At 40.1% G+C, this 12,192-nt stretch overlaps 1 protein-coding gene across 5 annotated transcripts in view; it reads right to left on the bottom strand.

Moving 5' to 3' along the window:
* SLC20A2 (solute carrier family 20 member 2) overlaps nucleotides 1–12,192 on the bottom strand; it is a 57,032-nt gene that overhangs the window by 38,263 nt on the left and 6,577 nt on the right. For 4 of the 5 annotated variants that reach the window (XR_012055697.1, XM_041715884.2, XM_030271585.4 and 1 more), the window contains exon 2: nucleotides 26–169. The exons of the other annotated variant lie outside the window; for it this stretch is intronic. The gene's annotated coding sequence lies outside the window, so the exon portion shown is untranslated. The remainder of the gene's footprint in view (nucleotides 1–25; nucleotides 170–12,192) is intronic. 5 annotated transcript variants of the gene reach the window in all.

The following is a 12,192-nucleotide window of genomic DNA, read 5'->3' as shown; positions in this document are numbered from 1 at the left end:
GGGTAGAAAGAGGGCTGTAACTTACACCAGGCAGTCCGGGGATAAAATTCACTCCGGCACAGGAGAGCACATAAGACAACACTGAGAAGCATCAATGCGAGTCCAGATTCTTATTCAGTAGGTGAAAATCTGCCTCCTCTTAAGCAAAGAATTCTGCTGGGGGTGGGCACTGATAAAACACAACACTGCGTCACGGCTGCACCAGAGAGACAAACCAATCCAATGAAGCTCGTATTAAAAGCAACAAAACGTTCCCTTCCCCCCTCCCCACCCCCAGGCATAGGCATAGACAAGAAAGGAAATCTCATTTTTGACTGTCAGTTGGGCGTTTTGGTGAGATCAGGTAATGTCTGAGGAGTCTCAAATCTTCTATTTGCAAGCACACTTAAATGCACTTTTAATTCAAGTGCATGTGACAGCAGGGTATATACATCCAATTTGGGAATGATGTTGCTTGCATGCTTGCTACTTTATCCATGTCAGCAGAGGTCCCACAGGCTACACAGACTGCAGAAAGTTAAAGATGTGCACAAGTTTTGACTGGATCGATGCCTAAGCAAACAACTTCACTTTCAACAGTTCAGCCTAAATTACCCAATCCAGATTCCTTCAACCGCTTTCCTTTAAGTGGGAAACATTTTTGCACATAAGTCAAGGCAAAACTAATGTTTGCCTAAAAGTACCCAGCTTAGCTTTATATAAAATAATCGCTTTAAGACAATATAATGCATTTAAGATATCATATTCAGCAAAAAGGAATTAAAATCAAAACTGCATTGTCACAGTTAAAAATCTGACTAACAAAAATTTATTTGGACACATTTGTGGTTTATGAATTTATCTGCTAGGTTTTACTCCATTCTGAGTCACTGAAATGTGTGTAATGCTATTACAACTTAATATAATTAAATCTGTAAATTTTCTGCATTTTGAACATTTGAGAAAAACCAAATCAATTCAGATTTTTAAACACAGACTTGGAAACATAATCCTTTCTTGAGCTATTTTTTTCAAGCTTGAATAAAGGATATTTCCTATCAAGAAGTCAAAAATTTTCTGAATTGGTTAAATTCAGCTGCACATCTGCATGGCTTATTTGGTAAAACTGAAAGTGTCTTACATTTCTTAAGAAAACTCACATGGATTAGCAAGCCTACATCACCTTCTAAAAGAATTAGGGCAAAATTCCAACTAGAAATCTGCAATGAAGAAATTACATTAAAATCCCCCCACAAAAAAAAAAAAATATTATACCTATTGGGCCATGATTATTTTTAAGGTCTATACCCAACTACAATTAAGTCTGCAATACAGCTGCTACCTTTATGAAAAGCTACATCTCTCAAGTCTGGTTGTGATGTCTTTCCTTTTGCTTCTGTAATAGCTGGCAAACAGGCTTCCAGTTTTTAGAAAACTGAGAAGCTAAGACTTTCACAGTGGTTTTCTCTTATGGACAAAAGCAACATATTTTATAAAGCATGTTAATGTTTTCCTGCAGATTATATATTTTAATAACCTTTTTTTACTTTTTTTTCTAACAAGTAGCATCAATCAATTCAAGTGAGAGCAACCATAATCGTAAACATTAAGTGAGCTTGTATTTACAGATCTGGATTCCAAAGTTTTAAGGAAGTGAATAAATAAGCACAGAAACTTCTTCTAGGACTTGTTTAACTTTATAAAGTAAAAAAAAAAAAAAAGAGAAAAGAAATTGCAAAATATTATTCCATGTTCTCTTTATAGCTGATGTCTGCCTCCAACCCGGACAGCCCCGGTAAGCATTAAATCCATCCTAATTCTCCTTCAGAGAATTAGGATGGCCCATTCCCCCAGCCTAGAGAAACCACCACCAGCATGCAGGTAAAAACACTGCTGAGGGGACATGTCATTTGAGAGGTATCTATTTCAATTTCAAACCTCAGAAGCTGCTGGCCTGACCTGTGGGAAGCATCTCAGACCCAGGAGAGCTGCAAACTGGAACCATTTGAGTGCTGCTTCCCACGAGCCAGCCTGGCCACAATGGTGGTTTCTTGTTGACCTAAGCTTCAGAGCTCGGTCTACACGCAAAGCAAAGGATATAATAAACAGCACAGAGAAAAGGAAATATCTTCAAAGTTTTTGTTCTGCTACATCAGCATTGTGGACTTCAGGCATGGGAAAATTCAAGCCAAGATAGGTTGACCATTAGAAAGAGTTATAATTTGGGACACCACTAAAGAAGCAAGCAAAGGAAAATTTATAAGACCACAGAATAAATTACAAGGATTGGTTTTTGGAAATGGCAGCACTAGTTTGGTTCCCATCAAATCAAACATTTGTAGAAATTATAAATTACAATCTCGATCAGATATCATAATTGGGTTTTAATTGTAATTTATTTTGGTAAATCCACAATTGATAGATTCTTGTTTTATTTAACAAACTCATATAAGGCAGATTTACATTCAGGTTTAAATAATGTAATAGGACAAGCCAATTTAAATATTTAATTTTAAACCCCGTTTGTTTTGCATTTCTGCATTAGCTATTTTCTGAAAAATGCCCAGGTTCTCATCTCCCATTGACCACTAAAATGAAGTTAATTTTGCAACTAAGGGTAACTTTTATATCAAATGTAACTGGCCTTTTTTGCCATTCAGGTTGGAAGGCTACATTATTATTGTAAATTTTTATTCATATTTTAAAACACAAACATTTTGAGTAGAAAATAATGGAGGATGAGTAGAATTTTCTAACATAAAAACCCATAAGAATTGGAACCTGAATGCCTGTAAAATGCATTTACTCAGGAACAGAAATACAACAAAAACACCCAAAAGCTGCAAGGTTAGTGACCAGCTAGAAGAGCTTCTGGGCTCTCACATACCTGCTGGGACTCTAAAACTGGGAGCCATAAGCACCTGGGGACCCTGACCCTGCCTGGGAACCCTTAATCCCCCTCAGTCTATAAACAAAGAAAAAAAATTTAATTAGGAGGCATGAAAATGGGTGGCACATGGCAGCCCATTGCACCTCGAAGAAATCTCCAGCCCTCTTCTTTCTCGTACTGAAGGCCTCCATGACCATCTCCACCATGGGAGCCTTGAAGCCAATCATTACCTGGAAATCAGCCCTGAGGTCCTTCAGACTAACAGAGATTTAACCAAACCTGCTCTACCAAACACAGCACCTCTTCTTGGAGCTCTGATAGTTCTATTATGCTCAATGAATACCAACAAAACTCTGAGCATCTGCTCTGCAGAGAGCTGAAATACAGTTTAAGTTTAAAAGAGCCAATGAAAGCACATTTGCTTTTGCATATGGATAGTAAGTTCTGAAACATTCTGTTATCTATCAGGATAATGTCCAAAAGAGATGCATCCATGTTTCACTGCAAGAAAACCATCTCAGGGACTCTTTGGAAAGTTTAATGCAGTAGACATAAAAATTAAGAAGTCATTTAGCATTCAGGGATGGAGCAACTCCTCTACTCTAAGGAATCAAATCCCTTGTATGGGCTTTCTTGATGGCTCTGAACTCTGTCACCCTGTCATCCAAACATTTTTTTTTTCCAGCAAGCTTGTGGCCTCTCAAAGAGGACATGCCACCCCAGTCAGGGGACTTCCATTCCCAGTGGTCGAGGTGATTTAGTTGTGCTTGCACAGGCATGCATGGAGAGCTGCCATGTTACAGCATGTGACTCTGCTTGAGATCACACTTGTCTACTGAGTGAGCCAGCCCTGGGAAATGAAAGGGAGGAACCCACAAGTAGAATTGCTGGAGGCCAAGGCTGGCACAGAGGAGGATGACACAGGCTCCGGGTGCTGTGTGGCCTGGGAGAGCCATGCTGACTCCAACCCCTACCACAGCACAAGCCCGTGTCAAGCCAGGAGGAGTTCAAAGGCAGCAAAGCAATTCTGAAGGGGCAAGGCTTTGGCCAGCGCTGACTCAAGCACTGCCCCAGTTAACACTGGGAACTGGACTTGGATCACCTGTGACTCCAGCCGACTGACCAGAGACCAGGGCACACCCATGACCATGCTAAGACCAAGGAAAAGTGTAACCTGCTGTTCAGAGCCACCCTGAGCCTAATCTTCCTCTCCTCAGATCCATATCCAAAAAGAACCAATCAACATGGGCACAGTACTATAAAAGCCCTGGCTACTGTTCACAACTCAAGGAGCATTATCCTGACATACTAACGGACCTGTACCGACTTTACACAGAACATAAAAACTGCCCACGAAACACTCCTGTGGCAATCCAAAAATATGCATTTTGCAAATTCAGAGGCTTATGCAAAGATGCACTTGGTGAAAAGCCAGAGTGTGGTTGCCAAAAGTCAACAATGCAAATTTTTCAGATAAAGGAAACCTGACACGTCCAGCCCCAGATTGCCTGCCATTTCCATTTCAGCTTGGGTTTCAGAGAACAACCACTGTGGAGCCTTCTGTTTGAGCCAGAAGAGATGGCTGGAGCTCCCTTGAGTCCAGCAACCCCCTCTCTTCAAACAGAGCTGGAATGAGTGAGTAGCTATCAACATGCCAAACCACACTGGCTGGCTCTCACTGCCAACCTCCAAAATCGGTATGGCCCACGGGACAGAAGACCAAACACTCCTGAAATGATCTAGCTGAATGGAAAAAGGAGGAAAGGACCAGGGGTATAACCAAACAGAGGAGGGATGACACTCACAGAGGTGTCTACCACAGAGGTGTCAACCAGGGTTATGGTGGTAAATGGAAGTAGATGAGACCAATACACTCTGACAATGAAAATTTTGTTGGTTTTTTTTTTTTTTTCCTTTTCCCTATGAGCATTGCAGTAATAGAGATAAAGGGGGAAACAGCAAAGTTGTGACCTTGGCTTCCTTTCAGAGGAATTGGAGCCAATCTTATGCTGCCTGGTGACCATGCAAAGCATGGCATCTGCCAATTAATAGGCCTGTTGCCTCCTCAAAGCCCAATAGCTGCTGATCTCTGTTCTTGAGTCCATGTAATATCCACATCTGTCTCCTGCAGCCTTTGCTGCTAGAGGCATGAGAAGCATGATGGTGAAGCAAATACCTTGAGTTCCACCTACCAGGCAGCGTTAACGTCCTGGTAGCTTCACCATAGGTTGACAATACTACTGAAGCAAAGAAGTGGCCAAAAGACTTGTCACATGGGCTACAGATTAAATCACTGTCAATGCAATGTGCCAAGAGTGTCCCACAGGGTTCTTGGCTTAGCAAACACCTCCAAGAGGACTTACTAAGGGTGTGTGGTCATATGAAGCAGGTCGAGAAAAGTTAGGCTTTATCTCTCATGGAAGGCCAGGGAGCAAACCCAGTAGTCCAGTGCCAATGTCCAAGTGGAGTGCAAAGGGTCTTCCTAAAGATTTGGGCAAGATAACAGCACACACGGACTGTATTCATCTTCTGAAAGAGCTTGAACAACTAAAATTTCTCTGCTTGACACACAGGCTGTAGGGAAGAGGAAGTTATTAGGCAGCAGAATGTATTTGAGTACTTGGCCCCAGCAAACAGGGCCACTGGCTACTGTGCCTCATCCTCAGGAGAAGGCACTCCCAGCTAAGCCACGATGATGACAGTGATGCATTTCAGAAGCCCGATGGCTGCCGAGAGGAGAAAAGATAGAATAGATGCTGCTGAGGTCAGGAATAGCAAAGCGGATTCCATGAGGAACCCTCCCCTCTTCCCTGCCTTGGTGTGAGGACCAGAGAACCTGCTCTGGTGTGAGAACCAGAGCTAGTCATGCCAGGCTCCTGCTATGGCCACCATGGCTCAAGCTGGGGCTTCTCTAGACTGCATCTTCCTTGCAGAAAATGACCAACAAAAAATGGGAGTGGCCCAGGCTGACACTGACACAGGCCTCTCTGCTCCACTCAAGCACTGTGAGAAGAGCCACATCACTCCAAGGAAGGGTGCAAATTCCAGAATTAGCTGAAAAAATCAAACAGAGAATGAGAAAATAACCCCCAAAACCAAATAAAATTTAGACTATGGCAGCCACACACGACAATCACACCATGTCAAGATTCCTCTGAAATAAAGAACATGCAGAGCACATTTCTTGCAAGACCTGGAATCACTGTCATCCTGATAAGGAAAATTTACCCACTGTTATCCATAAAACAAATGTGCAAGTAGATAATCATATAAACAAAGAACCCTGAATACACAGGCAAAAAGAGTATAAAGTATTTTTTCCTTTAAGGAAGTAATCAAGGAATCTATAATTAATAAAAAAATGGTTTCTTGTCACCAAGACCTTCAGAAGTCACATAAATCATTTCCTCTTCCATCTCTTCTACACATAAACTAAAAAGGGAAAAATCAATTATGCCATTTCTTCAACTATCAATCAGTTCCTCCACTTTGAATTAAGAAGATCTTTAATTAAATCAAATTAATAAAATTATGTGAGGAAAAGAGTTGCTCTGAAACAGTAGGATACATTACTCCCAAATCAGGCCTAATATTTCAATCAACACTGTCTCCAAGCCTTTAACCAGATATCTTTCACAATTTGATTTTTTCTTTAAAACTTCAGCAGACATGAAGATATCTTAATCACTTAATTTAATACTAATGAATAAATAGATTACAATAAATTTGGGCTATATTACAAGTTTGTTTCTTTCAAATCCATAGTACTATGGTTTTACAAGAAAAATAATCCTTTTCAGTTTAAAAATTCCTCAGTTAAGCAAAAAGTATTTTCCATTCTCTAAAGTAATCCAGAACCTGGACTGTATTGTTCACTAATGTACTTTCCATCTGGGATACACTGGTGCACTAATCATATGTGAAATTCAGGGGTGCAGAAGACCATTCTATATCTACTTGCAAACACTATCATCAATTACTGAAAAAACTATTTAAAATTGGGAAAAAAAATGCAAACTCATCCTCTGGCTACTCTAATCCCAGGATTCTATTTTGACTGAGATTCTCTAGGTTTTATTTAGAAAACAGATTAATTGCACAAACTCAAATGCACAGTTCTCCATCAATAAAGTCTTCCACAAGAACATGCAGGAACCCACACTGAGTGTGCCTCATGGGCAAACACTATGAAAGAAGTAATGCTGGGAGAAACACTAGGTGAACACAGAGGTACAGGTAACACGAAGAAAACAAATGTGCAGATTTACTTGTTCCAGTCAACAACAGCAGCTAAAGTTTATTGATTTCAGTTTCAGCAGCTAAAAATCCATTAAACATTCTTATATGATACAGACAATACTATCCCATATTCAAATTTCTATCAAAGTAATAAAATAGGCTAGGATTTTCCCACAGTCATTGCAATTTACTTATCAATTAGTACAATAAAACCTATTATAAAATGTAAATATCATAAAGTGCAAGTAGTTTTTGTATCCCATTGTGATGTAGCAGCTCAAGTATATGGAAATATCTAAGTAAAGAGACTGAAAAAATGTAACTGGAAAAACATAACTACAAAAATAGCTGGACACATTCTCGGCCACTGTCTCTCCGCTATTCCCTTTATATCCACTGTAAAACTATTTCCAACACACTAATCACATCTATTCGGAAGAAACTAAAATTATATGATTTCAAACTATTTTCATTTTAAAAAATAGTCCTTTAACAACTGCTTTTACTCTTCTATCTAATTATATACTCTTAAAGGCCAAATATTCAGTCAGTATACAAAAATAACCATAGTCTTTTATTAAGTATAAGACACACCAGATAGGAGTTCATAAGAAAAATAAAGATTTTCTTTGCCTGCCACTACCAGCAATACTTTTCAATACAGGAAAACACATTTACTTTTAAAATTTTAAATACATATACACCAAAGTCTTAATAACTTTGTATCAGAGACTTACTACAATCAAATCTGTTCACAGCATCATTAAGTTGTTGGACTGCATGGCCAGTATTTCCTTCGAGATACTTCACGGCGCAGCCAAGATGTTCAAAAAACTATCTCTCCAAAAAGCTCTCTCCTAACTCAATACTAAGTAATCTGCACTTGTAACTCCACAACCCTGCCAAGAAATCTTACCTAGAACATTTTTCTAACCAACAGTCAGATAGAAAAGATAAAATTGATTAATATTTGATTCTGGCATCTGTCTAAGGACACCATGAGAACAATACATTATAAGGTTACTCAAATTAAAGGGCTAGCACTATTTTTTTCTTTTACCTATGCACCTGTCGTCATACTTTCTATGCAAAGGGTGTTTATTACATGCAAGCAAAACCCCTAACTTCCTACTTTGTAATGGTCTGAGCTTATCCATATTCAATGTATGTTTCAAAAAAAAAAGCCCCAAATTGATTTCAAGTACAAAGCAGCAGCTATCTCATCCACAAATAAAAACTACAGCGATGTTCTGCTCTTCCTAAAACAAGCTTGAAGCCATGATTATATTAAAGACACAGATGTGAGGGGATTTTTCAACTTCCAAACAGACATGCAAACAAAGTATTACAGTTCAGGGGTGCAGGTAAATGAATAAGCAAGAAAACTACGTGACGTTTGTGCAGCGTCCTCTCAAATCCTGCAATCCCTTCTAGAAAGTCTGGGTCTACATCTCCCTCTTCTTTACTCATGTTCTTCTCGCATGGCTTGGTCTCAGAAACTTTCCATGCCTGTAACGGAAACTTGAGCCAACTTCTTAAATGTATGATTTCTTCATCTCCACTCATCATCCACTTCTGTTTCTGAGAAGCTCCTCATCATGACACCTGTATCTCAAGAAGCAAAACAGGAAACATCACAGGGATGAAGCAATGAAAGATGAATAATAATATGCCTCTGTGTCTTTAATAAAATCCCAACTTTCATTCAAGTTCCTTTTAGGAAATCAGAGTTCCTTTCACAAGTGCGAAGCTTACAAATGCAAGCATCGTGTGCCAAAAACAAGGTAACCAATGCAATCTCCCAATCTGCACCTCTGATCCTGACACGATGAGCAGGAGAAATCCTGTACCAGCTAGCTTTACATACTATGGAAAATATGACCGGGTGCCAAGCTTGCAGAACTAGTCTGCGGCAGCCAGCTCAACTAAAAGAAACTGCTGACCCATCTGTTGACTTACCCGCTACTGAAAACAATGCCACTTATCTTTACTCAGGACTCATTTGTCCAAGTAGAGCTCTAGCCCACAAGTTAGATGAAAAACAAAGATGTAAGTAAGCCTCTCCTCTACTTTTCCCATTGCTCCCTAACCTACACAACTTCCACAGCACACAGTTTGTGGTTTTGTATACTTATCAGGTGCAAGAGAAGACAAAGCTTTCTCTGCATTACAGCAGCTTAACTACAAGGCGACAAAGGCCTTAAGTATTTTCAATCCACCATAAAATTTGGCACTGGGGTGGAGGGCACTCACCTATCTGTTTCTGCCGTCCAAAACTTGGGGTCAAGCAGGCCCAAAGCCAAGAGCAGCACTGTTTAGAGTCTAACAACAAAACAGCAAAGGGATGACTCATCTGCAAAACAGAGACACAACCATCTTGTGTCCAAAGATGCAGCTTAAACCATCTGCCTGCCTGGATGCTGAATGAGGGGGTACAGGAGAATTCTTTCTGCAGCTTCCCCAGCCATGAAGCCATCAGAGCAGATAAGCAGGCACCAAAACCATTCTGCCAGCCAGCTCTCAGTGAAACAGAAGCATGAAAGCAATTTTATCTCTCCCTTTTAGGGTTAAGGCCACCTTTAAATAAACATTAGCATCAAAACCGCTTTGTACCAGAAGAAGAGCAGACCCTACATCTTATCAGCTACCACCTAAACTTCTCAGAATTCCACATCTCATCTAAAATCCTTCTTTATTCTGCTAAAGCACTTGACAGCAGCAGGCTCCATACAAATGAATCAGAAAGACAGCATAGTCCTTCCCTTATTGCTCCTCGTGAAACGGGGCACATTTCAGCTTTCTTACAGCAGAAACAAGGGACAGCTGTAGGGACAGAGTCCCACCAGAGCACAAAGTTTTGGCTTTGCTTCTTGCACATCACAGTCGAGAAGGTAACTGAGCCTTAGACAGTCAAAGCAAGAAGCCCTTTGAGAGTGCTCTGGGTATTGCAGAAAAAAAGAGCTTTTACATAACTGGACAGAAATGTATTTGCTGTGCTGGGATTACATGGCAAAGAAAAATATATATTCCCCCAATTCTGAACTCTTGATTAAGTCCTTACCTTCAAAAGTGTTTAGAAGGCAAACAGTCCTGAAAGCTTGTGCCTCAGTGATCATGCCTGCTACTGAGACATGCTACTGCCTACTCAGGAAAGGTAACTATCACAGATTTCAAGAGCTTAAAAGCTTTCAAAAGTACTAAAGCTGAGGAAGCCACAAATGTCTAGCTGTCAGAACATCCAGAAATATTTTATAATATATATACCATCCAATTATTTTACACCACAGTGATTCTTAATCTTTTATCATGATGATCACTGTATACAAGAAACAGAAGCCATAATTTTACTGGTCCATAGTTATCATAAATCCATATTCTCGCTGAGCAGCAGAAATTAACTGAGAACAAGTAATTCAATCTATTATTGACATCTTCACTTGTTAATCTGTTGTCTACAATCAGCTTACACAGCATACAGACTACAAGACACCCAGCTGCTCACTGTCGCATGCAGAAAGAGAACTGCAGGAAAAGGTTAATAGTTGTCAAGAACATCTAATGCTGGCTTCTACCTGAAACAACTGAGGAATTTTCAGTTTTCTTTTTAAGAGACAATTTACTGGCAGGCTGGTACTTCTAACTTTGATCTTCCTTCCTTCCAACACCAGCAGAAGCTCAGGAACAGGAGTTCTGAAGCTTTGTAGCTCAGTAACAAAACACAGAAACCACCCAGAATGTTAACTCAATTACAGTATTTTGGCAAGGAAGCCTTCTCCTTGTACCTTGGGGAAAATCTTAAAAGATTAAACAGTGCATGTTTTAAAAGTACACACACCTCAGTTATTTGGTGTAACTCTTCATTCGCCTAATTGCTTTGAGAGAAAAAATACTCTTCAGTAACTTCATTGAAAGACTGAAAATGTTCCTTGTTTCCCAAAGAAACAATGGTTATACAACTACACAAATTGTTCCATGCACAGAAATGTAAATTATAAGGCAAATTTCAACTTAATCTCATGCAAAAGCTAGGAGATTTCAGAGGTGCTCAATTCCTACAGCAGAATTGCAAAGTAAGCAACCAAGGCAGGAACAACAGGTCTGGTTCTCAAACATCAGGGAGACAACATGTTTTGATTAAATATACCCAAGAACTAACTATGAGGCAGGGAGAAGCCACTCAGGCACTGTGCTGTTGGGAGAATCAGGGATGCTAACAGCACTGCTGTGTAATGGAGAGAAAGAAGGAAAATTGTGTAAGGTACTGCAATGCCACCAAAACCAAGAAAGCTGCAGGAAAGTCGTATCTTTACTAGTTCAGCTGCTCAAAGAGCAACTGTGGATAGCTGTGGTAGCTCAAAGAGCTACCTTTGGATCTATGGAGCAATGTTTCATGAGCCCATCACATCTTCCATCTCTATGTGGGCTGCTGCTGCCATGTGGCCAAGTCTCAGGGTTCATTAAAGGCACTTGGACACCAGCTGTCCTGGAAAAGCAGACATACACTGCAGCATAGGTGGCCTCAGAAAACCCTAAAAAAAAAAACATGCTTTTCAAACCTTTTCAACATGATCCTGCCCAGGCAGGGTAAGCTAAGCACTGGCACGATAGGTCAGACTGCCGGTCCATTTGTTTGAGAATCCTGCCTCCTGTGATCAGGACCAGATGCTTCAGAAGGTAAAGCAGCTCAGGTAGTGAACAATGATGTAATTCCCCCAAAAGGGAAATTCCTTCCTGACCTCATCAATTAGCATGAAGGTTTATGTGCTTAATTTATTTTTAATCCTATTTACAGCAACTCTGGACATTGTCATTATATATATAAATGCCCAAGTCTGCTTGAAATCCGAATAAACTTTTGCTCTCGGTAATATTGTGTGGTATATTTATGCCTAATGTCATTTAAATATCCCTTTGTTCTTGCACTATGGGAACTAGCATAACCATTAACCACCTCTGTTCCCCTTCCAAGACTCCAGCCTGCCTTGCACCATAAATTTCCATGCCACACTATGCCCTGTGACAGGACACAATCTGAGGATCTTCAAGGAAACTACTGAGCAACTTCTATCAGATATCTAGCAACA

This window comes from Taeniopygia guttata, chromosome 4 (genome assembly GCF_048771995.1).
Source record: "Taeniopygia guttata chromosome 4, bTaeGut7.mat, whole genome shotgun sequence".
NCBI lineage: Eukaryota > Metazoa > Chordata > Aves > Passeriformes > Estrildidae > Taeniopygia > Taeniopygia guttata.
Note: the sequence above shows the minus strand (reverse complement) of the source record. Positions and strands in the feature narration are given on the sequence as shown.